This window comes from Dendrobates tinctorius, unplaced genomic scaffold (genome assembly GCF_039654945.1).
Source record: "Dendrobates tinctorius isolate UK_male_01 unplaced genomic scaffold, ASM3965494v1 ptg000086l, whole genome shotgun sequence".
NCBI classification, from domain to species: Eukaryota; Metazoa; Chordata; class Amphibia; order Anura; family Dendrobatidae; genus Dendrobates; species Dendrobates tinctorius.
Genome location: NW_027361754.1, coordinates 45,303,371 through 45,330,788, shown reverse-complemented (window position 1 = coordinate 45,330,788; position 27,418 = coordinate 45,303,371). Strand labels below are relative to the sequence as shown.

At 45.8% G+C, this 27,418-nt stretch overlaps 1 long non-coding RNA gene across 1 annotated transcript in view; it reads right to left on the bottom strand.

Moving 5' to 3' along the window:
* Positions 1–1,037: 1,037 nt before the first annotated feature.
* LOC141097859 (uncharacterized) overlaps positions 1,038–27,418 on the bottom strand; it is a 309,705-nt gene continuing 283,324 nt past the window's right edge. The window contains exon 3 of the long non-coding RNA XR_012234060.1: positions 1,038–1,185. This is a non-coding gene — a long non-coding RNA (uncharacterized lncRNA). The remainder of the gene's footprint in view (positions 1,186–27,418) is intronic.

Here is a 27,418-nt window from a genome sequence, read left to right as displayed (position 1 = left end):
GCAAGTTCTTTACAAAATTTATCAACACAGAGTTGATGGCGCTCCATACTGAAGCATGCCTGTAATAACAATTGTGAGTAGCAACATTATCACTACCACTTACGTCACACACCTCACCAAAGAGAAGTGGTTCAAGTCATCACAGTAGCGATCAGTTTACTAAATTTTTAACCCAATATAGCAGGCTAATTTTTTTAGTTGACAATTTGTAATGGGCCGTGAATTATCTTACAAATTCCCAAATGGCCCGTGGTCTAGGCCCTACCTTGTAACTCTATCAGTTTTATATGAAGGGTTATAAGGTTGCAGACTTTTTGGAATCAGTCTGTGGCATTTGATAGGCATCAGCTTGTTGTATTTGTGTGAAGTATTAGTTGACATAAACAGAATAGACCGAGTGGACATAAGGCCTTTATCCTAATCCTTGTGGGGTGATTTATGGGATCCTGCCAGGAGCTATACTTAATTGGGCCATTCTGTTTCCAAAAAACAATAAATATATATAAATGCGTATTACAGTTGTATTGTTTAACCAAGATGAGAGGACTGTAGGCCATTTGAGGTATAGAAACTAAGAGACATTTGTGCTATTGCCATCGCAGTACTCTCTCGTCTTCAAAAACGAATGACAAAAAAAGTCATTCACTGAGAAGACACAAGTCACAGCTTGTCTCAATTGAATTGTATAAGTCATTGTTGACTGTTATTCACTCCATTGGATTGACATTGATAGGTGGCATGGATTCGAGCCGTGATGTCTGGTCAACCTGTCTGATCTTAGGTGACTTTAATGTTGGAAGAATGGAACATTTTGCCATTCTCCTTATCTGTTTGTTTATATTTCTTTTTAAAAAAGGTCCCCAAGAGACCCTCCTTGCCTTCTAGCATTAGGCAGGTTTTCCCTATCTCATCCATGTAAATTCTCTCAACTGTCAGATGTCAAGATACACCTGCCTCCAACTGATAACCAGGCCCAATGACTATCTACAACTGCTCAAAAAAGCCTTATATGATATATTGTATACTTTACTCTGATTTATTGTATTAAAGCCATAACATTTATTCATGTAACTACATAACCCATCTCATCGCAGTCAAGGCATCTTCTTCACCATCTCCTTGGTGGTCCATTGCTATGTATTTGAGGAGCCATATTTTAAGGTCCTACCAACTGGAAAACTGAACCTAAGGGGATAAAAACAAACTTTTAAGTGTGTCCTTACTGACATGCTCAGAAAGTGCAATGCCAAGAGTATAAAATACAAGAATATAAGTGGCGACCCATGTGTCTTTCCAACATATTGTGGTAAGAAACTCAACTCAACGCTCAACACAGCCAATAGTTAGAGTCAGATCTTCATCCTGGACATCTTCTGTAGGAATCACAAAAGTTTTGCCTTGGATTATATTCACCTAAAATGTGTAGAATGAATCTTGCAAATACTATATAGTCAATGATATAGGGAATGATGTAGATACATTCTTAGGATCTCCAGCTTGGCTGAGGTTGGTGAACATGGTGCTCAGTCATTATACATGTTTTCTATAATGTAGAATCTATTGGCAATGTCACAAATGATCTTTAATAATCCGTACATTAGTGCAGGTACCCAAAGTAACTGTTCGCAGAAGAAGACAGTGAAAGGGAAGAGATAAGCATCACTGAATAGACCTAGGCATCCTGTATCCTAAACAATGCAGCCTCTTCATGGCCTCAGGCAAAGTCTACCAGAGTCACAAGGTGTCAACTTCAACTGAATAACAGGTGGAGAAGTTACTGAGAAGTTAATGACATGAGGACCGCCTGCAGCCTTCCTCTATAATAGTGATGTGCCAAGGCTCAGTGTAATTTTACCTTGTTTTAAAGGTTTAAAGTTTAGACTTGTTTGCTGATAAAATATCACACAAAGTGTTGAAAACTGTTTGAGATGTAAGAATCTGAAAGATTTGGATAAAAGAATCTGGAAATATTTAAAAGTAAGAAATACCAGATTTTGTAGATATCGGAACATCGTATTTTACATGTCCTAGTTATGATTTCCAGGTTGATGTGACATCAAGGGTGCAGAGATGTTATCACGGACTTTGCCGTGTGATGCCATGAAAGTGACTCTGATTAATAGGACCTGAGTATGATGACATAGATGCTGCTAGGGGTGTAGTTACTAATCCTTCATACAAAGAGTCGTTAATATATTAAAGCATTAGGGTTACAAACCTGTGTCTACTGGGACTGGTCTTTTCTGGAAGGGAGGTGAGCAACAAGAAAGAAAGACCCTGGTTCCAAATTCTACTTTTGATTTGTCTTAAATTTTAAGAATTCTGCACCAATTTTTGCTGTAATTTACAGTGGGTAGGGAAAGTATTCAGACCCCTTTAAATTTTTCACTCTTTGTTTCATTGCAGGCATTTGGTGAATTCAAAACAGTTCATTTTTTTTCTCATTAATGTACACTCTGCACCCCATCTTGACTGAATAAAACAGAATTGTAGAAATTTTTGCAAATTTAGTAAAAACTAGCTGAAGAGCCTGGCGTTGCCCGGGCATAGTAACTAACTGTGGTTAGTTATGACAAATTATAATGATTATCCTCCATCCCATAGTCCAGTGCCCATACACCCATCATACATATCCACCATCCTATAATCCCGTGCCCATATACCCATCATACATATATGATATCCGATAGTCCAGTGCCCATATACCCATCACACATCCTCCATTCCATAGTCCAGTGCCAACATACCCATCATACATATCTTCCATCCCATAGTCCCATGCCCATATACCCATCATACATATCCTCCATCCCACAGTCCCATGCCCATATACCCATCATACATATCTGCCATCCCATAGGCCCGTGCCCATATACCCATCATACATATCCTTCATCCCATCGATTGATTGTGATATCATTATATGATTATGACATCATCGATTGATTGTGATATCATCAAATGATCATGACCTCATTGAATAATTATGACATCAAATGATTTTGACATCATCAGTTGATTATGCCATCATCAAATGATTATGACATCACCAAATGATTATAACATAATTGAATAATTGTGACATCATCAGTTGATTATGACTTCATAATCATCATCGTTGATGCACACACACATGCTGTCAGCTTTATATATATATAGAAGAAAAGCTGAAATATCACATGGTCATAAGTATTCAGACCCTTTGCTCAGTATTGAGTAGAAGCACCCTTTTGAGCTAGTACAGCCATGAGTCTTCTTGGGAATGATGTCACAAGCTTTCCACACCTAGATTTAGGGATCCACTGCCATACATCCTTGCAGATCTTCTCCAGTTCCGTCAGGTTGGATGGTGAACTTTGGTAGACAGCTATGTTCAGGTCTCTCCAGAGATGCTCAACAGGGCTCTGGCTGGGCCAGTCAAGAATGGTCACAGAGTTTTTCTGAAGCCACTCCTTTGTTATTTTAGCTGTGTGCTTAGGGTCATTGTCTTGTTTGAATGTGAACCTTCGGCTAAGTCTGAGGTTCAGAGCACTCTGAAAGAGGTTTTCATTCAGGATATCTCTGTACTTGGCTGCATTAATGTTTCCTTCAATTTCAACCAGTCGTCCTGTCCCTGCAGCTGAAAATCACCCCCATAGCATGATGCTGCCACCACCATGTTTCACTGTTGGGATTGTATTGGGCAATTTGTCTCATCAGATCAGATAATCTTATTTCTCATAGTCTGGGAGTCCTTCATGTGATTTTTTAGCAAACTGTATGTGGGATTTCTTATGTTTGGCACTGAGGAGAGGCTACTGTCAGGCCCGACTGCTGAGGGGACTGCAGTGATAGTTGACTTTGCAGAACTTTCTTACAGATGAGCCATTTCTGGTGCAGCTGGAGGCAGATGTTTTTAGCCAGGGGGGCCAATAACCATGGTCCCTTCCTAGGCTATTAATATCTTCGCCCAGTCACTGGCTCTCCTTCTCTAGTGCAGAAAATTGCGCTATATACATAACTATTCTGCATGTGTTTACTGTATGTAAACCATGTCTTCTATCCTGTCAGCTTCTGCATTGATTTTACACAACCCGACAAATGAATTAACTGCTATTCTTCTATCTCTCTATGAAATCTATCTATTTATCTATCTATCTATCTATACAGTGTGTTCGTAAAATCATGGTGCACATTTGACCAGTGACGTTTCTAAGGTGCAATTTAGTATTTTTCCTGTACCTTTTTCAGTAGTGTTCTGCATCTTAATATTTTTTCCAATTAATATTTTTTCCAATTTTGTTCCATGTCTTTATGATTGCAATAAGTGTTGCATTTGTTTTTATCATATGCAAAAGAAATAAAAATAAAATTTCAAGTTTCTCCTCCCCATTAGGGTATATTCACACGACCAAATTTTCGGCCTGAGAATAAAACGGACAGCACTCTGACCAATTTTATTTAGCCTTCACGCGACGGTCAATTTTAACAACTTTTAATTTTCTTTTTTCCTCCCATTCTTTCAAAAGTTATAACATTTTTATTTTTCCATCTTAGCCGTATGAGGGCTCATTTTTTGCAGGACAAGTTTTACTTTTGAAGGAGACCATTAATTTTATTTTTAATGGGGCAAGAAGGGGGTAATTTGAACTTTTATATATATATTTTTATTCGTATTTTTGCAATTTTTAAAAAATTTTTTTACTGTATTTGTTAATCCCCTCAGGGAACTCGGGGCTGCGAACATCTAATCGCTTTTGCTATACATAAATGTGCATCAGCTCTGCTATGCATAGTGAAAATCATGATCTTCTATGAATGCCAGCTACACTCTTTCACCTTTTTCTGCAACTCTGAATGATTTTTCTATGCACTTGCATGAGCCTACCCGTAAACAGTAAAAAATTGACAGCATGCCGATGACACACGGATGGCGTCTGTGCGCTCTCCTTTTTTTCTGTGGACCCATAGAGCCTCATGTTTCCATATACACATTCATTTAAAAACTCACCCATGTGTCTGATCCATGGCACTCAGTGCATGGCCTATTCTTCCCTTAAACATACACTCACTGGCCACTTTATTAGGTACACCATGCTAGTAAGGGGTTGGACCCCCTTTTGCCTTCAGAACTGCCTCAATTCTTCGTGGCAGAGATTCAACAAGGTGCTGGAAGCATTCCTCAGAGATTTTGGACCATATTGACATGATGGCATCACACAGTTGGCGCAGATTTGTCGGCTGCACATCCCTGATGCGAATCTCCCGTTCCACCTCATCCCAAAGATGCTCTATTGGATTGAGATCTGGTGACTGAGGAGGCCATTTGAGTACAGTGAACTCATTGTCATGTTCAAGAAACCAATCTGAGATGATTCGAGCTTTATTACATGGCGCATTATCCTGCTGAAAGTAGCCATCAGATGTTGGGTACATTGTGGTCATAAAGGGATGGACATGGTCAGCAACAATACTCAGGTAGGCTGTGGCGTTGCAACGATGCTCAATTGGTACCAAGGGGCCCAAAGAGTGCCAAGAAAAAATTCCCCACACCATGACACCACCACCACCAGCCTGAACCGTTGATACAAGGCAGGATGGATCCATGCTTTCATGTTGTTTACGCCAAATTCTGACCCTACCATCCGAATGTCGCAGCAGAAATCGAGACTCATCAGACCAGGCAACGTTTTTCCAATCTTCTACTGTCCAATTTCGATGAGCTTGTGCAAATTGTAGCCTCAGTTTCCTGTTCTTAGCTGAGAGGAGTGGTACCCAGTGTGGTCTTCTGCTGCTGTAGCCCATCTGCCTCAAAGTTCGACGCACTGTGCATTCAGAGATGCTCTTCTGCCTACCTTGGTTGTAACGGGTGGCAATTTGAGTCACTGTTGCCTTTCTATCAGCTCGAACCAGTCTGCCCATTCTCCTCTGACCTCTGGCATCAACAAGGCATTTCCGGCCACAGAACTGCCGCTCACTGGTTTTTTTTTCTTTTTCGGACCATTCTCTGTAAACCCTAGAGATGGTTGTGCGTGAAAATCCCAGTAGATCAGCAGTTTCTGAAATACTCAGACCAGCCCTTCTGGCACCAACAATCATGCCACGTTCAAAGGCACTCAAATCACCTTTCTTCCCCATACTGATGCTCGGTTTGAACTGCAGGAGATTGTCTTGACCATGTCTACATGCCTAAATGCACTGAGTTGCCGCCATGTGATTGGCTGATTAGAAATTAAGTCTTAACACACAGTTGGACAGGTGTACCTAATAAAGTGGCCAGTGAGTGTAGATAAAAAATGGAACACATGTTTTTTTATATCAGAATTCCATCTGTGTTTCATCAATTTTTCACTGACCCATTGTTTAAAGTCAATGGATCTAAAAAAAAATCAGTTTACCTTCTCCAGTTTTTAAAAACGGATGAGAAAAAAATGGATGCGACATGAAGGCAGGAAGGATAACACATGAGAGAAAAACTATCTGTTCTCCATGAATGGATCACGTTGTGACTTGTAAATCTCTCCTCTATTTTTCTGTTTATAGATCAATCTATGATATTTTCATAAATCAATGGACAGTGCCCTTTTTTCCGTTGTTGGTAGTTTATCCTTTATTTCTGTATAAAATGCTTTAGTTTAAGAATTCTTTCAAATATTCTTGTATTTTCAAACCACATTCCTTATTCTTAGATATGGAAAGAAATCTATCTGGTTAAGTCGATAACATATTCTCAGCCCCCCAAAGCTGTGTAGCAGAGAACTTGAACAAAGTCCAGAAGGAGTTAATAGAAATGGCAATGGCTTATGTTGGTGGAAAACAAAACAATTGGCCATTGGAGTTCAGCAAGATGGATTGTCCTCTCTGTCATCTCATCTAGGACGATTCAGGAAGTTCTCTATACCGGTTCGACTGTTGACCTGATTTTATGGAAGCCTTTCCCCAACTATTCCCTTCACCTAGAATGCACCAGACCTTACAGAGGCCCTTTTTAGATTGACTAATATCTGATGGAGACAGAAAGCTCAAAGTACATTGCACTGTTATTTCTTTTGAAGTTCTATTCCCCCTTGTTCTAAAATTCCCCCTGCACTATATTGCCGTAGCTTTCAAACAGTCTGCTGTAGAATATTAGAATGTTAGAGTTGGAAGGGACCTCCAGGGTCATCATGTCCAATCCCCTGCTCAAAGCAGGACTCACTAAACAATCTCTGACAGATGTCTGTCCAGCCTCTGTTTGAAGACTTCCATTGAAGGAGAACTAACCATCACCACTTGTGGCAGCCAGTTCCACTCATTGTTCACCCTCGCTGTCAAAATGTTTTTCTAATATCTAATATGTATCTTCTCCCTTTGTTTCATTCCATTTGTGATTCCATTGTGAGGTGCCAAGGGGAGAGGTACTAGAAAACAGGTATATTTCTCCCCGTTTCATTTCATATGTCTCCCTGTACTGATGATGAAGCCAGTTTATTTCACTGTAATCCAGTCCTGGTTTCCTTAGTGATCAGCATGGAAAGGACTGGTAGTTCCCCCTCCACTAATTCAATCCAGGTTTTGGTTTCCTGACTGGTCTAGCTGATATAATCAGGAGGAGCTGGGATCTCTCAGTCTATCTCGTCTGCTGAGCTGGGAGCTGACACAGTAAGATTACATGGACTTCTTTGCTGTTATATAGGTTTATTTTGTAGTTAGCCTGCTATTGTTAGTTAGTGGCCAGATGGCCTTAGATGTTTTATTTCATGTTTGGCATGTGTAACATTGAGTAACAAGTGTGCATAATAAATATGCCATGTTCATATCCATGTGGAACTTGCTAGTCTGCTGAAGTGACTTCATAGCCACACGCTTGTGCCAAAGCAAAGATCCCAGCTGAGCTATCTATTCCCCACAAATGGTGTTTCGAATACGGGCACTTGTGGCTGCTGGACTGTGACTGCAGAGAAAACGCTGTGTATGTCCTGGCTGAAAGCTTCTGCGCTTTTGAAGAGCCAAGAGTTCAGTAATATGGAGGAACTAGTGAAGCAGTTATTGCAAGCAAATGTGCAACAACAGCAGACTAATACTTGCTTCCAGAAGGCTCTGGAGCAGCAACACCAGATGCAGCAAGAGCAGTTGGAGGCAATAAAACAGGCCTTGGTTCGGCAACCCCGAGATGATTGAGACCGTGCACAAAGCGCTGCTAGTGCGCAGAAAGCCGTACAGAAGACTTTGCTTAAAATGACCGCAGACGATGATGTGGAAGCATACCTCACCGTGTTTGAACGTATTGCAGAATGTGAGCACTTACCGCTGGACAGATGGGCTGAGGTAGTTGCTCCATTTCTGAGCGGAGATCCACAAAAGGCGTATTACGATCTGAGTGGAGCGGATGCTATGGACTATATCAAACTCAAAGGCGAAATCCTGGCAAGGCTGGGAGTAAACACGTATGTACGTGCACAGAGGGTGCATTTATGGAATTTTGTGGAGCATCAGCCAGCCCGCTCACAAATGCATGATCTCATCCATCTAGTAAAAAAATGGCTGCAACCAGAGGCTTTGATGTCCGCACAGATGGTGGAGCGTGTTGTTCTAGACAAGTACCTGCGGTCCTTACCCGCTAAGATCCAGAGGTGGGTTGGACAGGGTGACCCAACTACCGCTGACCAGTTGGTGAATATGGTCGAACGCTACAATGCTTCTGAAAGCCTACTCCAAGGGACGTTAGCACCCCACTGGCTCCCCAAGAAATCGCTGGAGAGTCCTGCGAAACCTACTTCATCTTCAAAAAAAGAGAACGTCACAATGAAGGGTAGCATACCTACAAAGGACTATGGAGGTGGTACGGGCTCACATCAAGCCAGCAGACCTCGTCTGGGATCTCCATCGAGGAGACAAGGGCCTATACAATGTTGGCGATGTCGCGGGCTTGGCCATGTAGCAGCTAACTGCCCAATGACTACAGAGCCAATGGACTGTAACGCTATGAGGCGTCTTTCGTTATATGTGCAGTCAGTCTGTGTGGCGGAGACCCTCACGGGAAATGAACAACACGTGTGCCACGTCGAGGTTGACGGTTATAGTGTGAATGCCGTCTTGGATTCCGGCAGTCAAGTAACTTTGGTACATGCCAGTTTGGTGGACTCTAGCGCCCTAACGAACGTAACCGTGGGCATTAGTTGCATCCATGGGGATACCAAGAACTACTCCACTGCCTGGGTTACTCTTGCCATGCCAGTAGGGACCAAAAGACATCAGGCAGCAGTCATAAAGTCTATGGGACACAGTGTAATCCTGGGGAGAGGCTTTCCCTTATTTTGGGACTTGTGGAACTTCAAAAGTGGCATGAACCCTCTAGTTGAAGACGGTGCTCCGGAGCTAGCCCCTGAACCATTGCAGCAAGACGACGGAGAACTCATCTCAGAGGAAGTACTAGAATCTGTGGTCTCTCCTCTGGCTGTGTATGCAGGCAAGGCAGACCAGCTAGAGGATGTTTTAGAAATGCCTGATCTTGAGGTGGCCCGTGGTAAGTTCGGGACCGCTCAGCACCAGGATCCTACTCTAGCAAGGGCGTGGGAAAACATAAAGGTCTCCGAGGGAAGACCATTGTACCCAGGGGCTCAAAACGAGTTCCCACACGTGGCGGTGCAGCAGGATATGTTGTATCACATAGACAAGGTGCGAGGGGTGGTGGTAGAACAACTAGTGGTACCTAAGTCCTTTCGCCAGGTAGTTTTGGAGTTGGCACATAAACATCCCTTGCGAGGACACCTGGCGGTAGAAAAGACAAAACACCGTATTCTGCAACGTTTCTTTTGGCCGGGTCTAGTGGGGACGTGACCCAGTACTGTTGGTCATGTCCTACGTGTCAATTGACCGCACCTATGTCACATTTTAGAAACCCCTTAGTGCCCTTACCAATAATAGAGGTTCCCTTCGAGAGGATAGCAATGGATATAGTCGGTCCATTAGTAAAATCTGCCATGGGTCATCAGTACATTTTGGTAGTATTGGATTACGCCACGCGTTATCCCGAAGCAGTGCCCTTGCGGAATGCCAACGCGAAATCAATTTCAAAGGAGCTGGTTAATATGTTTTCCCGCACCGGCATTCCGAAAGAGATACTTACGAATCAAGGGACCCCCTTTATGTCTCGTATACTTAAGGATTTATGTAAACTACTAAAAATCTCCCATTTGCGTACCTCAGTATATCACCCTCAGACTGATGGTTTGGTGGAGCGCTTTAACAAAACCCTAAAGGGAATGTTGAAAAGGGTGGTGGATAAGGACAGGAGAGATTGGGATGCCCTACTACCATACCTCCTGTTCGCTATACGTGAGGTACCCCTATCCTCCACAGGCTTTTCACCTTTTGAGTTGGTTTATGGGCGGTGTCCTAGAGGCCTGTTAGATATTGCCAAGGAGACTTGGGAACAAGAGGTGACTCTTTATCGCAGTGTAACTGAACACATAACACTTATGCAGGACCGAATTGCAGCAGTTATGCCAATAGTTAGAGTGTTTAGAGCGCGCACAGCATGCCCAAAGCACGGTATACAACCGAGCGGCAAAAACACGAGTCTTTCAACCCAGAGACAGGGTGTTGGTATTGGTGCCTACCGTAGAGAATAAATTTCTTGCGAAATGGCAGGGACCATACGAAGTGCTGGAACGAATAGGTGAAGTAAATTATAAGATACACCAACCAGACAAGAGAAAGCCCGAACAAATATACCACATAAACTTGCTTAAGGCCTGGCGGGACAGGGAGAGTCTGGTGGCAGGAGCTGCCCTTGAGGATGGGCCTCGAGGGGCACCACCTTCTAAGGTAAAGGACCCCCAGGTAGCTCCGCCAGAAGTGGGTATTGCAGACACACTATCCGAAAGCCAAAAACGAGAGACCAGGGAGTTCATACAGAGGAACGCAGATATTTTCTCGGAACTTCCTGGCCGGACTCACCTAGTTAAACATGACATTATTACTGATCCACAGGCGCAGGTACGGCTAAAACCATATCGAATTCCGGAGGCTCGGAGACAAGCCATTGCCCAGGAAGTGAAGAAGATGTTAGAGCTCGGGGTCATTGAGGAGTCCCAGAGTGATTGGGCTAGCCCTATCGTACTGGTGCCCAAACCCGATGGGACTATCCGATTTTGTAACGATTTTCGGAAAGTAAATGAAGTATCGAAATTCGATGCCTACCCGATGACAAGAGTCGATGAACTGATAGAGAGACTGGGTTCGGCTAGGTACATATCCACTATTGACTTAACAAAAGGTTATTGGCAGATTCCCCTCACAGAATCAGCCAAAGAGAAAACTGCCTTTGTTATGCCCCAGGGATTATTCCAGTACCGAGATATGCCATTTGGGTTGCATGGTGTCGCAGCCACCTTCCAACGTCTAATGGATATTGTCCTAAAACCCCATGGCCAGTATGCATCCGCGTACTTGGACGACATCATTATCTTTAGCGATGACTGGGACACACATTTGTCAAAAGTACAAGCCGTCTTAGACTCCCTAAAAACAGCTGGGTTGACTGCCAATCCCAAGAAATGTACGTTGGAATTGGAAGAGGCTCGCTATCTGGGATATAGCATAGGGAGAGGCGTCGTGAAGCCTCAAGCCGATAAAGTGGACGCTATTCAAAATTGGCCACGACCGGTAACCAAAAAACAGGTTGGAGCTTTTTTAGGGATCGTTGGTTATTATAGGCGGTTCATCAAACATTTTGCGACCATCGCAGCTCCTCTCACAGATCTTACTAAGGGGGTCGAAATCTGTCACAATAAAGTGGAACGCAGAAGCAGAGGAGGCCTTTCAGCGATTGAAAACAGTCCTCTGTGACCAACCACTGTTGGTTGCACCAGACTTTAAACTGGAGTTTATTGTCCAAACGGATGCCTCTGGGGTGGGCCTCGGCGCGGTTTTGTCTCAAGAAGTAAATGGCGAGGAACACCCAGTGGCCTATCTAAGCAGAAAGCTTACAAGAGCAGAAAAGAACTACAGTGTAGTTGAGCAGGAAGCCCTGGCTGTGAAATGGGCCCTGTGCACCTTGCGCTATTATTTACTAGGTCGCCAGTTTAGACTAGTGACGGACCATTCGCCCCTAATGTGGATGTCCCGGGCAAAAGAAGGCAATGCGCGGGTGACACGCTGGTTCTTAGCATTACAAGGGTTTAAATTTTCCATTGAGCACAGGGCGGGCACAGTGCACAGAAATGCAGATGCGTTGTCTAGAACGCACTGCTTGGTGACTCGTCGTGTCCGACCCCACGGGCTCGAACAGAGGAGGGGGGCGTGTGAGGTGCCAAGGGGAGAGGTACTAGAAAACAGGTATATTTCTCCCTGTTTCATTTCATATGTCTCCCTGTACTGATGATGAAGCCAGTTTATTTCACTGTAATCCAGTCCTGGTTTCCTTAGTGATCAGCATGGAAAGGACTGGTAGTTCCCCCTCCACTAATTCAATCCAGGTTTTGGTTTCCTGACTGGTCCAGCTGATATAATCAGGAGGAGCTGGGATCTCTCAGTCTATCTCGTCTGTTGAGCTGGGAGCTGACACAGTAAGATTACATGGACTTCTTTGCTATTATATAGGTTTATTTTGTAGTTAGCCTGCTATTGTTAGTTAGTGGCCAGACGGCCTTAGATGTTTTATTTCATGTTTGGCATGTGTAACATTGAGTAACAAGTGTGCACAATAAATATGCCGTGTTCATATCCATGTGGAACTTGCTAGTCTGCTGAAGTGACTTCATAGCCACACGCTTGTGCCAAAGCAAAGATCCCAGCTGAGCTATCTATTCCCCACACCATGTACAAATGAGAACAATGATGATTAGAGTTGAGCGAAACGGGTCGGTCAAATTCATAAGTCGCCGACTTTCGCTGAAGTCGGGTTTCATGAAACGAAACTCGACCATAGCGTGAGGTCGGCCACGAGGTCGGCGACCAGAGCGCCAAAGTCGCGTTTCAAATGATGCTTCCAGCGCCCTTTTTCAGCCAATGGTGGAGGACGCACACTGTGGGCAACGCGATGACATGGGCATCAGTCACCACCATCTTTGAGAAGAGCATGCAAGCGATTGGCTTGCTTTGAGTGGTGTCACAGGGACTATAAAAGGAAGTGCACGCCGACTGCCATCTTACTTCTGCCGATCTTAGCATTAAGGAGAGGTTGCAGCTGCTGATTCTGAATAAGGGAGAGCGTTAGGCAGGGAAGAAGACCAAAAAAAACTGCTTCTGCTGGTAGCGATTTTCACTGTACAACACAACAGTTTGTGTGCAGTGACAGGGGAGGCTCTATTATTGTGCATCAGCTCTGTTGGTTATTAGGCTGCCTTATAAAGCTCCGTGATAGCTGCATTGCTGTTTGCACACTGCTGTGCAAACTGCTTTTTTAAAAGCAAAAATATTTTTCTTCCTCTTTTCTGCACAGTTACCAAGCGTTCATTTTTCCACACTTTTGTGTGCAGCAGTCCTACTTATTAGGCTGCCTGCTGCCATACTTGGACTGAGAGCATCATTGTCAGCCTCCTAAAATCTCTAGGGAGCTTCCACTTCTCCCCAATACTATATACACCTTGTACCTGGTCATACACCTGCCTATTTCAGCCTGTTAAATTGAGGTGTAATCTATAGTGGGCCTGAGATAATAGTTCAGCCTGCTAAAATCTCTAGAGAGCTTCCGATTCTCCCCAATACTATATACACCTTGTACCTGGTCATACACCTGCCTATTTCAGCCAGTTAAATTGAGGTGTAATCTATAGTGGGCCTGAGATAATAGTTCAGCTTCCTAAAATCTCTAGGGAGCTTCCACTTCTCCCCAATACTATATACACCTTGTACCTGGTCATACACCTGCCTATTTCAGCCTGTTAAATTGAGGTGTAATCTATAGTGGGCCTGAGATAATAGTTCAGCCTGCTAAAATCTCTAGAGAGCTTCCGATTCTCCCCAATACTATATACACCTTGTACCTGGTCATACACCTGCCTATTTCAGCCAGTTAAATTGAGGTGTAATCTATAGTGGGCCTGAGATAATAGTTCAGCTTCCTAAAATCTCTAGGGAGCTTCCAATTCTCCCCAATACTATATACACCTTGTACCTGGTCATACACCTGCTTATTTCAGCCTGTTAAATTGAGGTGTAATCTATAGTGGGCCAGAGATAATAGTTCAGCCTCCTAAAATCTCTAGGGAGCTTCCAATTCTCCCCAATACTATATATACCTTGTACCTGGTCATACACCTGCCTATTTCAGCCTGTTAAATTGAGGTGTAATCTATAGTGGGCCTGAGATAATAGTTCAGCCTCCTAAAATCTCTAGGGAGCTTCCAATTCTCCCCAATACTATATACACCTTGTACCTTGTTTTACAGTACCATATAGCTGGTGGTATTTTGGGTACATTTTTCCAAAAATGAGGAAGTATGGTGGAAGAGGCCGTGGAAGTGGGCGGGGGTTGCCAGCTGGTACTGATGGTGGTGGTGCATCTGCTGGTAGTGGCAAAAGCACAATAGCACCTAAGGCAGGAGGTGTTGAGCCTGCGTCATCATCTGGCTCCACAAGGCCTCGAAGACTTCCTTTTCTGGGAGTAGGTAAAACCGCTTTTAAAGGCGGAGCTTCAGGAACAAGTTTTGGCTTACATTGCTGACACAGCCTCCAGCTCTGTCGCCTCCTCTTCTGAAGTTTCAAAAAATAAAAGCACTGAGTCGTCAGTGGAGGCCTTTCCTTGTGTCCTTCACCCCTACCAATAGTGAAGGATGTGGCAGGCCACACTGTTATGAACTCATTTTCTGCTCCACCAGTTGAGAGTTCCCCTTCCGTTCTCCCTCTGGTGGTGACAGGAGGTAGTGAGGTTGGTTTAAGGGGTAGTGATCTGCCACCTGATGAGGAAGATAACGATTGGATCTCTGGAGTATCAGACTGGAAATAAGACAGCTGACGCCCTATCCTAGTGCTGGTGATTCAGTCTGCTTCTCAGGTCCTGGACTTCAGCTCTCTTCCAGTCTTCTCAAGTTAAGTTTGTTTTTTGCTTATGTTCACACTTGCGCTTGTTGTTCAATTCAGTTTCTTGTGTAATCAGCCTGCCTCTGCTGGGGCTATGCTGAATTTCCACTCCTATTTATCAGTATTTGCCAATCTGCTTTTTGTCCCTTATTAGATTGGCCTCTTTTTGCTCTGTCTCAGAATATTTCAGAGTGCTGATATAGGTTTTGAAGTCTAGTGACTTCAGGGTTAATTTTGCTATCAGAAGTGTTGGACAATTTTTTTGTAGTTTTTGGCAGATTGCAGACAGTGTCTTTCCTTTCCTGTCCTTTTTAGTTAGCCAGGCCCCATCGTTTGCTCAGCCTATTTTCCTGCCTTTGTTTGTATTTTCATCTTGTTTCACCGTCAATACATGTGGGGGGATGTCTTTCCTTTGGGGTCTGCTCTGGGGCAGTTAGTTTTCCTCTTTTCCTGCTTCAGGCTTATGTAGCTCTCCGGTTGTGACAAGGCGTCTAGGACCATCGTAGGAACACTCCACGACTGCTGCTAGTTGTGCGGTTAAGATCAGGGATCTGCAATCTGCATAGTTACCAACTTCTCTGGTTTTCTGAGACTTAGCTTGTTGTCTTTTTTTTTTCCCTCCTCGGTGACCCATTCATAACACCACACTACAGATTACTCCATGGAGCTCTTTTCACATACCATGCCTGGGTTATCAAGTCAAATCGTGAATTCCCCAGCCCAAGATGAATCTGACATGGAGTGCACTGATGCACAGCCACGGCTAGATTTTTCTGCTGGTACATTCACGCAGAGCACTACATTGTCCTCGCAGAGTACTGCACCAGAATCTGACTCTGATGAAAATCTGGTGCCCCTTCCCGCCTACTATACCACTTTAAACGGTGACACAGAGGAAGGTGCACATGAAATTGAAGAGGAGGTAATGGATGACCCAGTTGTTGACCCAGATTGGCATCCATTGGGGGAAGAGGGTGCCGCTGCCAATAGCTCAGAAGAGGAGGAGGAGGATCCGCAGCAGGCGTCGACATCGCAACAGCTGTTATCTGGCAGGCCCATAGCAGTCCAAAAACGGTTTACAAAAACCAAAAGAGTTGCAGGACAGCTTGGCCAGATGGTCAAATTAGCACAGCATGCAAGGCCTCAAAATGTCTTCCATAGTAGGAAGAGTGCAGTGTGGCACTTTTTTGAACAAAATCCTAATGATCAGGCAAAGGTTATCTGTAAGAAGTGCGCAAAGACTTTTAGCCGAGGGAAAAATCTGAGAAATTTTAATACCAGTTGCATGCTTAGACATTTAACCACCATGCACTTGCAAGCGTGGACGGACTACCAAACCTCACGTACCACGCACCTGCTCCGAATGAAGGTAGTCAGCAACGCTACATCGCTTCCCCCACTGTAAGCCCACCGGTTAGCGCACCACCAGCAGCAAATGTTGAGGTGTCGTGGCAAGGCCAAAGCAGTCAGGGAATCACAATGTTATTGCTACGAAAGACTGAATCTAGGCCATTAGCAAGACCACCAACACCATCACCATCACCAACCCTCTCTCAAAGGATTTTGTCCCACCAGAAAAATGGCTCGCTTTTGTCCTCCTCTTCCTCGGACTTCTCCAATTCCTCCATTTGCAGCTGCTGAATGTCCAACATCAACATATGCCATTTTTCAACCTCTCTAACTGGGCTGCCTCCCCCCAGGGCCAGGGTCACCACCTGGCGCACGCACCCATGCGAGTGCCGTTGCCCTGGACAGGTGGGTGGGCCCACTCTTGGGCGATGGCACTGGCACAGGGTCCCTCATAGTACAATCAAGTGTCTCTGACGGTGGGCGTACTATGAGGGGCCCTGTGCCAGTACCGCCGCCCACGAGTGGGCCCCCCTGCTTGCTCAGGGCCCCAGCACTTGCAATACTTACCTGTTATGAATGGGTCACCGAGGAGAAAAAAAACAAAACAAGCTAAGTCACAGAAAACCAGAGAGGTTGGTAACTATTCAGATTGCAGATCCCTGATCCTAACCACACAACTAGCAGCAACCGTGGAGCGTACTTACGATGATCCTAGACGCTTCGTCACAGCCGGAGAACTACATAAGCCTGAAGCAAGAAAATGGGAAAACTAACTGCCCAGACCAGACCCCAAAGGAAAGACAGCCCCCACACAAGTACTGACGTTGAAACAAGATGAAAGCACAAACACAGGCAGGAAAATAGGCTGAGCAAACGATGGGGCCCAAACTAACTAGAAAGTATAGGAAAGGAAAGACAATGTCTGCAGTCTGCAAAAAACCCTACAAAATCAAACTCAATTGCACAGTCATATCTCCTATGAGGAGGCAAAGACGCAGACTTGCTCTCACTAAATACATCAGAAAAATCAGCTAGCTAATCAGGAATATCATGAGACTGAGGAGAGGTGGAGAAAACAGGAGCATCCCTAAGAACACACTGACAACCCCAACTCACCACAGACCCAGATTTCCAATCCAAAACTGGATTATGAGTTTGCAACCAAGGAAAACCCAGAACAATAGTATCATGCAAATTATGCAGCACCAAAAATTTACAATTTTCTTGGTGGTCTGGGGTAACTCACATTGTCACCTGGGTCCAAAAATGAGGTTTATTCTCTGCCAAAGGAGTAGCATCAATACCCCTCAAAGGAATAGGCATCTGCAGAGGCGTCATGGAAAAACCACAACGTTTAGCAAAGTCCAAATCCATCAGATTCAACGCTGCTCCTGAATCCACAAAAGCCTTCGTGGGAAAACGTGGATAAGGAGCAGATCAGTGTAATTGCCAAAAGAAACTTAGGTTGTACACTGCCCACAGCAAATGTGTGTGCAAAACGTTTCTCTCGTTTAGGGCAGACAGAAATAGTATGAGAGACGTCTCCACAGAAAAAACACAGCTTATTACTAGAGTTGAGCGACTTTTGGTTTTTTTAGGGTCGCGTTTCGTTTCGTGAAACCCGACTTTTCCAAAAGTCGGGTCGAGCAAGATCGGCCGATTATAGGGAAAAGTCGGGGTCGTCCCGAAACACGAAACCCAATGTAAGTCAATGGGGAATAAAAGTCGGCAGTGAGAGGAGGACAGGAAACACACCTACAGTGCCCATTTGAATGCCAAAAGCATCAATTCTTCTTACTTAAGCTTGTCAACCTTAATCAACTTCATAATACAAGTTACGCACTGACAAAATGGGGGTTATTTGGCTAAAGTTGTGGGGGGGTAGGGCTGGCTCCAGGTTTTCATGTGCCCTGGACGAAAGAGCGCCCCTTTAACACATACCACAACTCATCATGCTCCGACACGGCAGAGAAATAGCAGTATAGTACAATGAAAAATACTTCACTTTTTACATCTCATGACGAGGCCCATCTATTTCTCCATACAGAATCATTGGTCCCATATAATGTTTGAAACAGTATATGATGAGCTCCACATAATGCTACAGTATATGTTGGTCCCCATGGATGAAGCTCCACTGTCTTATGGGCCCAAATAATGCTCCAAACATAATGGGCCCCATTTCTAATGCTCTAGTGTATAATGGGCCCTGTAAATGCTGCTCCAGTGTCTGATGTCCACCTTTGGAATGTTCCAGTGTATGGTGGGCCCCATCTATCATTCTCCAGAGTATAGTGCTCCCCAAAAATTGCTGTCCCAACATTGAAAACAATCAAATAAGTCTCCTCGCTAGGGAATCCCTGTACTAGTCTGGACTCCTCGTCGTCCCCATCTTCCATCTCACTGCACAGTATTTCAACCTTGCAAGTGCTGTGATCCTGAGCAAGCAGGGGGGGCCCACTCGTTGGCGATGGCACTGGCACAGGGCCCCTGATAGTACGGTGGTGTGTCTGATGGCGGGTGGGCCGAACCTGCACTTTCATCTGCAGCTTCCTCTTTGTCACCGTGTAAGATGGAACTGTATATGGGAAGGGTAACCTGAGTTTCATCAGGGTCAGATTCAGGCCGTGTAGCGTGCGAGGGGAATGTAGTGGTCTGGGTCAATGTACCAGCAGATTCATCGAGCAGTGGCTGGGCATCAGTGCACTTGTGTCGCCCCCAGGAGTACGGTCGCCACAGTGGCATTACCTTCCTCCTAGGGAGTGTGATGTCCTGCTTGGGAGCAACGAAGGATCTCTCTAGCAGGTTAACTGATTGGGCGGCGTTATTCCCACGAGTCATGACCCTCCAAACAGCGTTCATGAAGGCAAAGTGTTTGTTTTACGTGGGCAGTATTGTTGCAAAGCTGAACCTTAAAGGAATGTCCAGAAGGGCACCACCAGGAGTGGAGCCTACGGTTAAATTCGACTCCACCTGGGAAACCTCAACCATGCCAGCTACAGAAAAGATGCACACATTGCAAGCTTAATTCCGTTAACGAACGAGACTCCGTCATGCCCCGTGGTCCGAGTCCGGCTTACTAGAGGGACACGTGAGGCTCTGGCACATGAGATTGGCCAATAACTGGTGTGTCATGCCCTTACATGTCCGTGGCTGCATGTGCGCTACACTGAAAAGGCCAGCGTTTGTCGCTTACAGGTGCAGATAACCCGCTGAACAACGTTAGTGATGGGGATCACTGATTACAATTATTACCCGCGAACAATGATTTCCCAGTAAGTGCAGGTCAACCGCAGTTCCGGAATTAGGCCTAACCGTCATTCCTGAAAAAATGAAAAACTTACGTGTGCAAACCACAGGTGCTGTAGCTTGCTTAACAGCTCGCCAGCCGTTCTCACGCCCAGTATGGATTACACGTGATTGCACAAAGGTGAGAAAGGGTACCGTATCCCCAGATAACATGTATGGATAGCGTACACATTCAAAATATATGTCTATACATCAGGAGGCAGGCTCAAAAGGTGTCAGGCCCAGTATGGATTGCACGTGATTGCACAAAGGTTAGAAAGGGTACCGTAACCCCGGATAACATGTATGGATAGCGTACACATTCAAAATATATGTCTATACATCAGGAGGCAGGCTCAGACGGTGTTAGGCCCAGTATGGATTGCACGTGATTGCACAAAGGTTAGAAAGGGTACCGTATCCCCGGATAACATGTATGGATAGCGTACACATTCAAAATATATGTCTATACATCAGGAGGCAGGCTCAGACGGTGTTAGGCCCAGTATGGATTGCACGTGATTGCACAAAGGTTAGAAAGGGTACCGTATCCCCAGATAACATGTATGGATAGCGTACACATTCAAAATATATGTCTATACATCAGGAGGCAGGCTCAGACGGTGTTAGGCCCAGTATGGATTGCACGTGATTGCACAAAGGTTAGAAAGGGTACCGTATCCCCGGATAACATGTATGGATAGCATAGCGTACACATTCAAAATATATGTCTATACATCAGGAGGCAGGCTCAGACGGTGTTAGGCCCAGTATGGATTGCACGTGATTGCACAAAGGTTAGAAAGGGTAACGTATCCCCGGATAACATGTATGGATAGCGTACACATTCAAAATATATGTCTATACATCAGGAGGCAGGCTCAAACGGTGTCAGGCACAGTATGGATTTAACAGCCCAGACTACACAGCGGAGGAGCAGGGAGAGGTAAAGATTGCAAATGCTGGGGCCCTGCCCAAGCAAGGGGGGCCCGCTCGTGGGCGTTGGTACTGGCACTGGGCCCCTCATAGTACGGCGGTGTGTCTGACGGCGGGTGTGCACCACCACCGTCAGAGACACTTGATTGCACTATGAGGGACCCTGTGCCAGTGCCCGCGCCCAAGAGTCGGCCTACCCACCTGTCCAGGGCAACGGCACTCGCACGGTGTCGTGCGCTAGGTGGTGACCCCGGCCATGGGGGGGGAGGCAGCACAGTTAGGGAGTTTTAGAAAGTGGCATATGTTGATGTTGGACATTCAGCTGATGCAAAAGGTGAAATAGGTCAAGTCCCAGGAAGAGGTGGACCAAAGCAAGCCATTTTTCTGTCACCCTATGTGTCATCAGGGGAAGGTGGGACAAAATCCTTGGAAACCCATGCGTGGTTCATTTTAATGAAGGTTAGATCATCCACATTTTGGGTTGACAGACGGGTCCTTTTTTCTGTCAGGATTGATCCAGCTGCACTGAAGACTCTTTCCGATAGCACACTTGCAGCTGGGCAAGCGAGCTCCTGTAAGGCATATTGTGCCAATTCAGGCCAGGTGTCCAGTTTAGCGGCCCAATAGTCAAAGGGGAATGACCTGTGTAGGAGAACATCGATATGGGAGGAAAAGTAGTTTGTAACCATAGTTGACAACTGCTGTCTCCTGTCACTTTCCATCGATGCAGTATTACCAGTTGTGTGAGCGGTACTTGAAAAATCAGTCCACAACATTGTCATGAAACCCCTGTCTCCAACGCCACTTCTGCTGTGTGCACCACGAACACTTCCGGCAAGCTGCCCCCGGCCCGTACGGCTCGTGTGAGAACCATCACCGCTGCTGTGTGCTGGGAATGCGTCAAGCAACCGATTTACCAGAGTTGCTTGTTTATTAGCCAATATTAGGTCAAGGTTCTCCTGTGGCATGATGTTTTGTAATTTGCCTTTATAGCGTTGATCCAGGATGCTGGCCAACCAGTAGTCGTCATCGTTCATCATTTTGGCAATGCGGGGGTCCCTTTTTAGGATCCGCAAGGCATAATCTGACATGTGGGCCAATGTTCCCGGTGTCAATGATGCACTGCGAGTGCTGGTTGGAGGAGCACTTTCTGGCAAATCCACATCCCTCCAGTCACGCACAAACCCTGTACCAGACCTTGCCACGCCAACATTTTCACTTGCCCCACGAGATGCATCCTCCTCCCCTAAGTAATCATCCCCATCATCCTCCTCCTCCTCCTCCTCTTCTTCCTCCACCTCGTCCAGGAGAGGTCCCTGAGCAGACAATGGCTGAATGTCATCAAGGATTCCCTCCTCCTCTTCCTCCTCATCAACATTGGCTGCAGAAGCCTGCTCCTTAAGGTGCGTCAAAGTTTGCATGAGCAGACGCATAAGTGGGATGCTCATGCTTAGGATGGCGTCGTCTGCGCTTACCAGCTGTGTGCATTCCTCAAAACACTGAAGGACTTTACAGAGGTCTTTCAGCTTCGACCACTGCACACCTGTCAACTCCATGTCTGCTCTCAAAGTGCCTGGCCGTGTATCCTCCCACAAATGCATTATGGCCTGCCTCTGCTCGCACAGCCGCTCCACCATGTGCAGGGTGGAGTTCCACCTTGTTGCAATGTCGATAATGAGGCGGTGGTTGGGAAGGTGGAGCAATCGCTGCAGCTTCTGCATACGAACGGAGTGTACAGGCGATCGGCGGATGTGCGCGCACAGTCTTCGCACCTTCTGGAGCAGGGCTGTTAACTCCGGATAATTTTTGAGGAAGCACTGCACCACCAGGTTCAAGGTGTGAGCCAAGCAAGGTATGTGGCTGAGTTTTGAAAGGGCTATGGCTGCCACAAAATTACGGCCGTTATCACTAACTACCTTGCCTGCCTCAAGATGTACACTGCCCAGCCATGACTCAGTTTGTCGCTTCAAGCACTCGGCCAGCACCTCGGCGGTGTGTCTGTCGCCCAAACACATCATCTGCAACACAGCCTGCTGACGCTTTCCACTAGCTGCTCGATAGGGGGACACCTCGTGTGCAACAGTGGCAGCTGCAGATGGAGTGCTCGTACGACTGCGCTCTGTGGACGAGCTTTCGCTTCTGGAGGAGGAGGAGGGTCGAACGCCTACAGCCAACTGTTTCCTATACCGTGGGCTAGGCAGCACTGTCCCACCACCGCTGTCCCCTGTGGACCCTGCATCCACCACATTAACCCAGTGCGCAGTGATGGACACGTAATGGCCCTGGCCATGCCGACTTGACCATGCATCAGTTGTGAGGTGCACCTTTCCGCTCACTGACTGCTTGAGTGCATGGACAATGCGGTCTTTCACATGATGGTGGAGGGCTGGGATGGCTTTGCGAGAGAAGAAGTGGCGACTGGGTAGGTCATAGCGTGGTACTGCATAGGCCATGAGTTCGCGGAAAGCTGCGCTTTCCACCAACCGAAAGGGCATCATCTCAAACGAGATTAGTTTGGCAATGTGGGCGTTCAAACCCAGTGTACGCGGATGAGAGACTGAGTACTTTCTTGACCTACTCATAGTGTCTGGGAGGGTGAGCTGGACTTGAGAGCTGCATATGGTGGAAGTAGCGGTGGACAGGGCGGACTGAGAGAGGGTTGATGATGGTGATGGAGTTGGTGTTCTTTCTGATGGCCTAGATTCAGTATTTCGTTGATATAACAGTGGGATTCCCTGACTGCTGTGGCCTTGCAACGACACCTCAACATTTGCTGCTGTGCTAACCGGTGGGCTTACAGTGGGGGAAACAATGTAGCGTTGCTGACTACCTTCGTTGTGATCAGTTGCACATGTGGCACTTGAGATTTGGTGTTGTGTCCATGCTTGCAAGTGCATGGTGTTTAAATGTCTAAGCATGCAACTGGTATTCAAATTTTTAAGATTTTTCCCTCGGCTAAAGGTCTTTGCGCACTTCTTACAGATAACCTTGGCCTGATCATGAGGATTTTGTTCAAAAAAGTGCCACACTGCACTCTTCCTACTTTGGCAGACATTTTGCGGCCTAGCACGCTGTGATGTTTTGACCCTCTGGACAAGCTGTCCAGCAACTCTTTTGATTTTTGGAACCTGTCTTTGGAGTGCTCCGGGCCTGCCAGATAACAGCTGTTGCGATGTCGATGTCTGCTGTGGATGCTCCTCATCTGAGCTATTGTAAGCAGCACCCTCTTCCCCCAATGGATGCCAATCTGGGTCATCCATCACCTCCTCTTCAATGTCATGTGCACCTTCCTCTGTGTCACCGTGTATGGTGGTATAGTGTGCGGGAAGGGGCACCTGAGTCTCATCAGGGTCAGAATCTGGCTCTGTACACTGCGAGGACAATGTAGTGCTCTGAGTGAATGTACCAGCAGAATCATCCATCAGCGGCTGTGCATCAGTGCACTCCATGTCAGATTCATCTTGGCCTGGGTAATTCACCATTTGACTTGATAATCCAGGCATGGTATGTGAAAACAGCTCCATGGAGTAATCAGTAGTATGGCCTGCGTCATCCTTCAATCTTGGTGGGGGTGAAGGACACAAGGAAAGGTGTGGTTCATGAACATGAGCCTCCAATGACGACTCAGTGCTTTTACTTTTTACAACTGAAGAAGAGGAGGCGATAGAGCTGGAGGCTGAGTCAGCAATGTAAGACAAAACTTTTTCCTGATGCTCTGGCTTTAAAAGCGGTTTGCCAACTCCTAGAAAACTAAGCCTTCGAAGCCTTATGGAGCCAGACGATGACGCAGGCTCAACACCTCCTGCATTCGGTCCTATTTTGCTCTTGCCACTACCATCAGATCCACCACCAACACCATCATTACCAGCTGCCAACCCCCGCCCAATTCCACGGCCTCTTCCACCAGCCTTCCTCATTTTTGGTAGAAATGTAGATAAAATCCAACAAACTATATAGTAATGTAAAACAAGGTACAAGGTGTCTATAGGACAGGGGAGATTTTGAATTTCTGCTCACACTAGCGGACACTGGACACTTTTGGATTGTGTGAGGCCCACTGAATATCTGAGTGCTATGTCACAGGCTCGATGGCACAGCTGTGACCAAAGTGACAAGAGGATAAGGGAGATTTTGAATTTCTGCAGACACTGGACACTTTTGGATTGTGTGAGGCCCACTGAATATCTGAGCGCTATGTCACAGGCTCGATGGCACAGCTGTGACCAAAGTGACTAGAGGATAAGGGAGATTTTGAATTTCTGCAGACACTTGTGGACACTGGACACTTTTGGATTGTGTGAGGCCCACTGAATATCTGAGCGCTATGTCACAGGCTCGATGGCACAGCTGTGACCAAAGTGACTAGAGGATAAGTGAGATTTTGAATTTCTGCAGACACTGGACACTTTTGGATTGTGTGAGGCCCACTGAATATCTGAGCGCTATGTCACAGGCTCGATGGCACAGCTGTGACCAAAGTGACTAGAGGATAAGTGAGATTTTGAATTTCTGCAGACACTGGACACTTTTGGATTGTGTGAGGCCCACTGAATATCTGAGCGCTATGTCACAGGCTCGATGGCACAGCTGTGACCAAAGTGACTAGAGGATAAGTGAGATTTTGAATTTCTGCAGACACTGGACACTTTTGGATTGTGTGAGGCCACTGAATATCTGAGCGCTATGTCACAGGCTCGATGGCACAGCTGTGACCAAAGTGACTAGAGGATAAGGGAGATTTTGAATTTCTGCAAACACTTGTGGACACTGGACACTTTTGGATTGTGTGAGGCCCACTGAATATCTGAGCGCTATGTCACAGGCTCGATGGCACAGCTGTGACCAAAGTGACTAGAGGATAAGTGAGATTTTGAATTTCTGCAGACACTGGACACTTTTGGATTGTGTGAGGCCCACTGAATATCTGAGCGCTATGTCACAGGCTCGATGGCACAGCTGTGACCAAAGTGACTAGAGGATAAGTGAGATTTTGAATTTCTGCAGACACTGGACACTTTTGGATTGTGTGAGGCCCACTGAATATCTGAGCGCTATGTCACAGGCTCGATGGCACAGTTGTGACCAAAGTGACTAGAGGATAAGTGAGATTTTGAATTTCTGCAGACACTGGACACTTTTGGATTGTGTGAGGCCCACTGAATATCTGAGCGCTATGTCACAGGCTCGATGGCACAGCTGTGACCAAAGTGACTAGAGGATAAGGGAGATTTTGAATTTCTGCAGACACTTGTGGACACTGGACACTTTTGGATTGTGTGAGGCCCACTGAATATCACAGCACTATGTCACAGGCAGAAATTGGCTAGTGTATCACAAACTACAAGGTGTATGTAGAATTGGGCAGAGTAGGAATCTCCCTAGAGTGCAGGTCTGTAAGAACGGAACATGTCCTCGACTTATTCTCACAGAGTGACACAGATAGCTTCACTGTGGCTGTGATAACAGCCGTTACACGGTACTGTGTGAGGAGCGTACACCGCTGTATGGTGTGAAAAAATGCACGCTCAGTACCTCAGCAGGACAAAAAAAAAATTGGGATTGCTTTTAAAAAAGCAGTTTGCAGCTCAGTACCTCAGGAGGACAAAAAAAAAAATTGGGATTGCTTTTAAAAAAGCAGTTTGCAGGGCAGTGGGTAAACAGCAATGCAGCTGTCAGGAAGCCTTAGAAGGCAGCCCAACAACCAACACCACTGATAAACCACAATATAGCCTCCCCTTGCACTGCACACAAAGTGACTGGTGTGTTGTACAGGCACAATCGCTAGCAGCAGAAGCAGTTTTTTTTTCTTCTTCCCTGCCTAACGCTCTCCCTACAGAATCAGCAGCAACCTCTCCCTATGCTAAGATCGGCAGAAGTAAGATGGCGGTCGGCGTGCACGCCCTTTTATACCCCCTGTGATGCCCACCAAAGCAAGCCAATCACTTGCATGCCCTTCTGAAAGATGGTGGTGACCCGTGCCTATGTCATCACGTTGCCCACATTGTCCGTGGATCCTGATTGGCTGAAAAAGAGCGCAAAACAAACTTTTGAAATGCGATTTTGGCGCGTAAGTCGCCGACCTCGTGGCCGACCTCATCCTAGGGTCGGGTTTCGTTTCATGAAACCCGACTTTGCCAAAAGTCGGCGACTTTTGAAATTTTTCGACCCGTTTCGCTCAACTCTACTTATTACGTCTTCTAAACTACTGACGTTGCACCCTAGACAAAACCCCATCACATTGCATAGGTTCAGACGTTTGTTCAAAAGGTGGCAGCGCCTCCCGTATAGTTTTACGTTCACGTAAACGCCGATCAACTTGAATGGCTAATGACATAGAATCATCCAGACCAGAGGGAACAGGAAATCCCACCATAGTATCTTTTATGGTCTCTGATAAACCCTTCCGAAATAGAGCTGCCAATTCCATGCAGTAAGGACCGCCCACTTTCAGAATTTTTGACAGTATTACTCTGCAGAATCCTGACCCTGGTTTAATGCCAACAGGGTTCTCTCAGCTTGATCAACAGCATTAGGTTCATCATACAACAACCGCAAGGCTTGAAAAAATGCATCCACATTAGTCAGAATAGGATTTTCAGATGTCAGAGAAAAAGCCCAATTCTGGGGATCGCCGCGCAGCAAGGAGATGACAATTTTAACCTGCTGCACAGAGCTCCCCGATGAGTTAGGTTTCAAGGCAAGAAATAATTTATAATTATTCTTAAAATTCAGAAATTTAGACCGATCCCCAGAAAACACATCAGGAGTAGGGATCTTAGGTTCAGCAGCATGTGACTGATTGAGGTAGGTGGAAATTCCCTGTACTTCAGCAGCAAGCTGCTCCACACGATCAGACAAT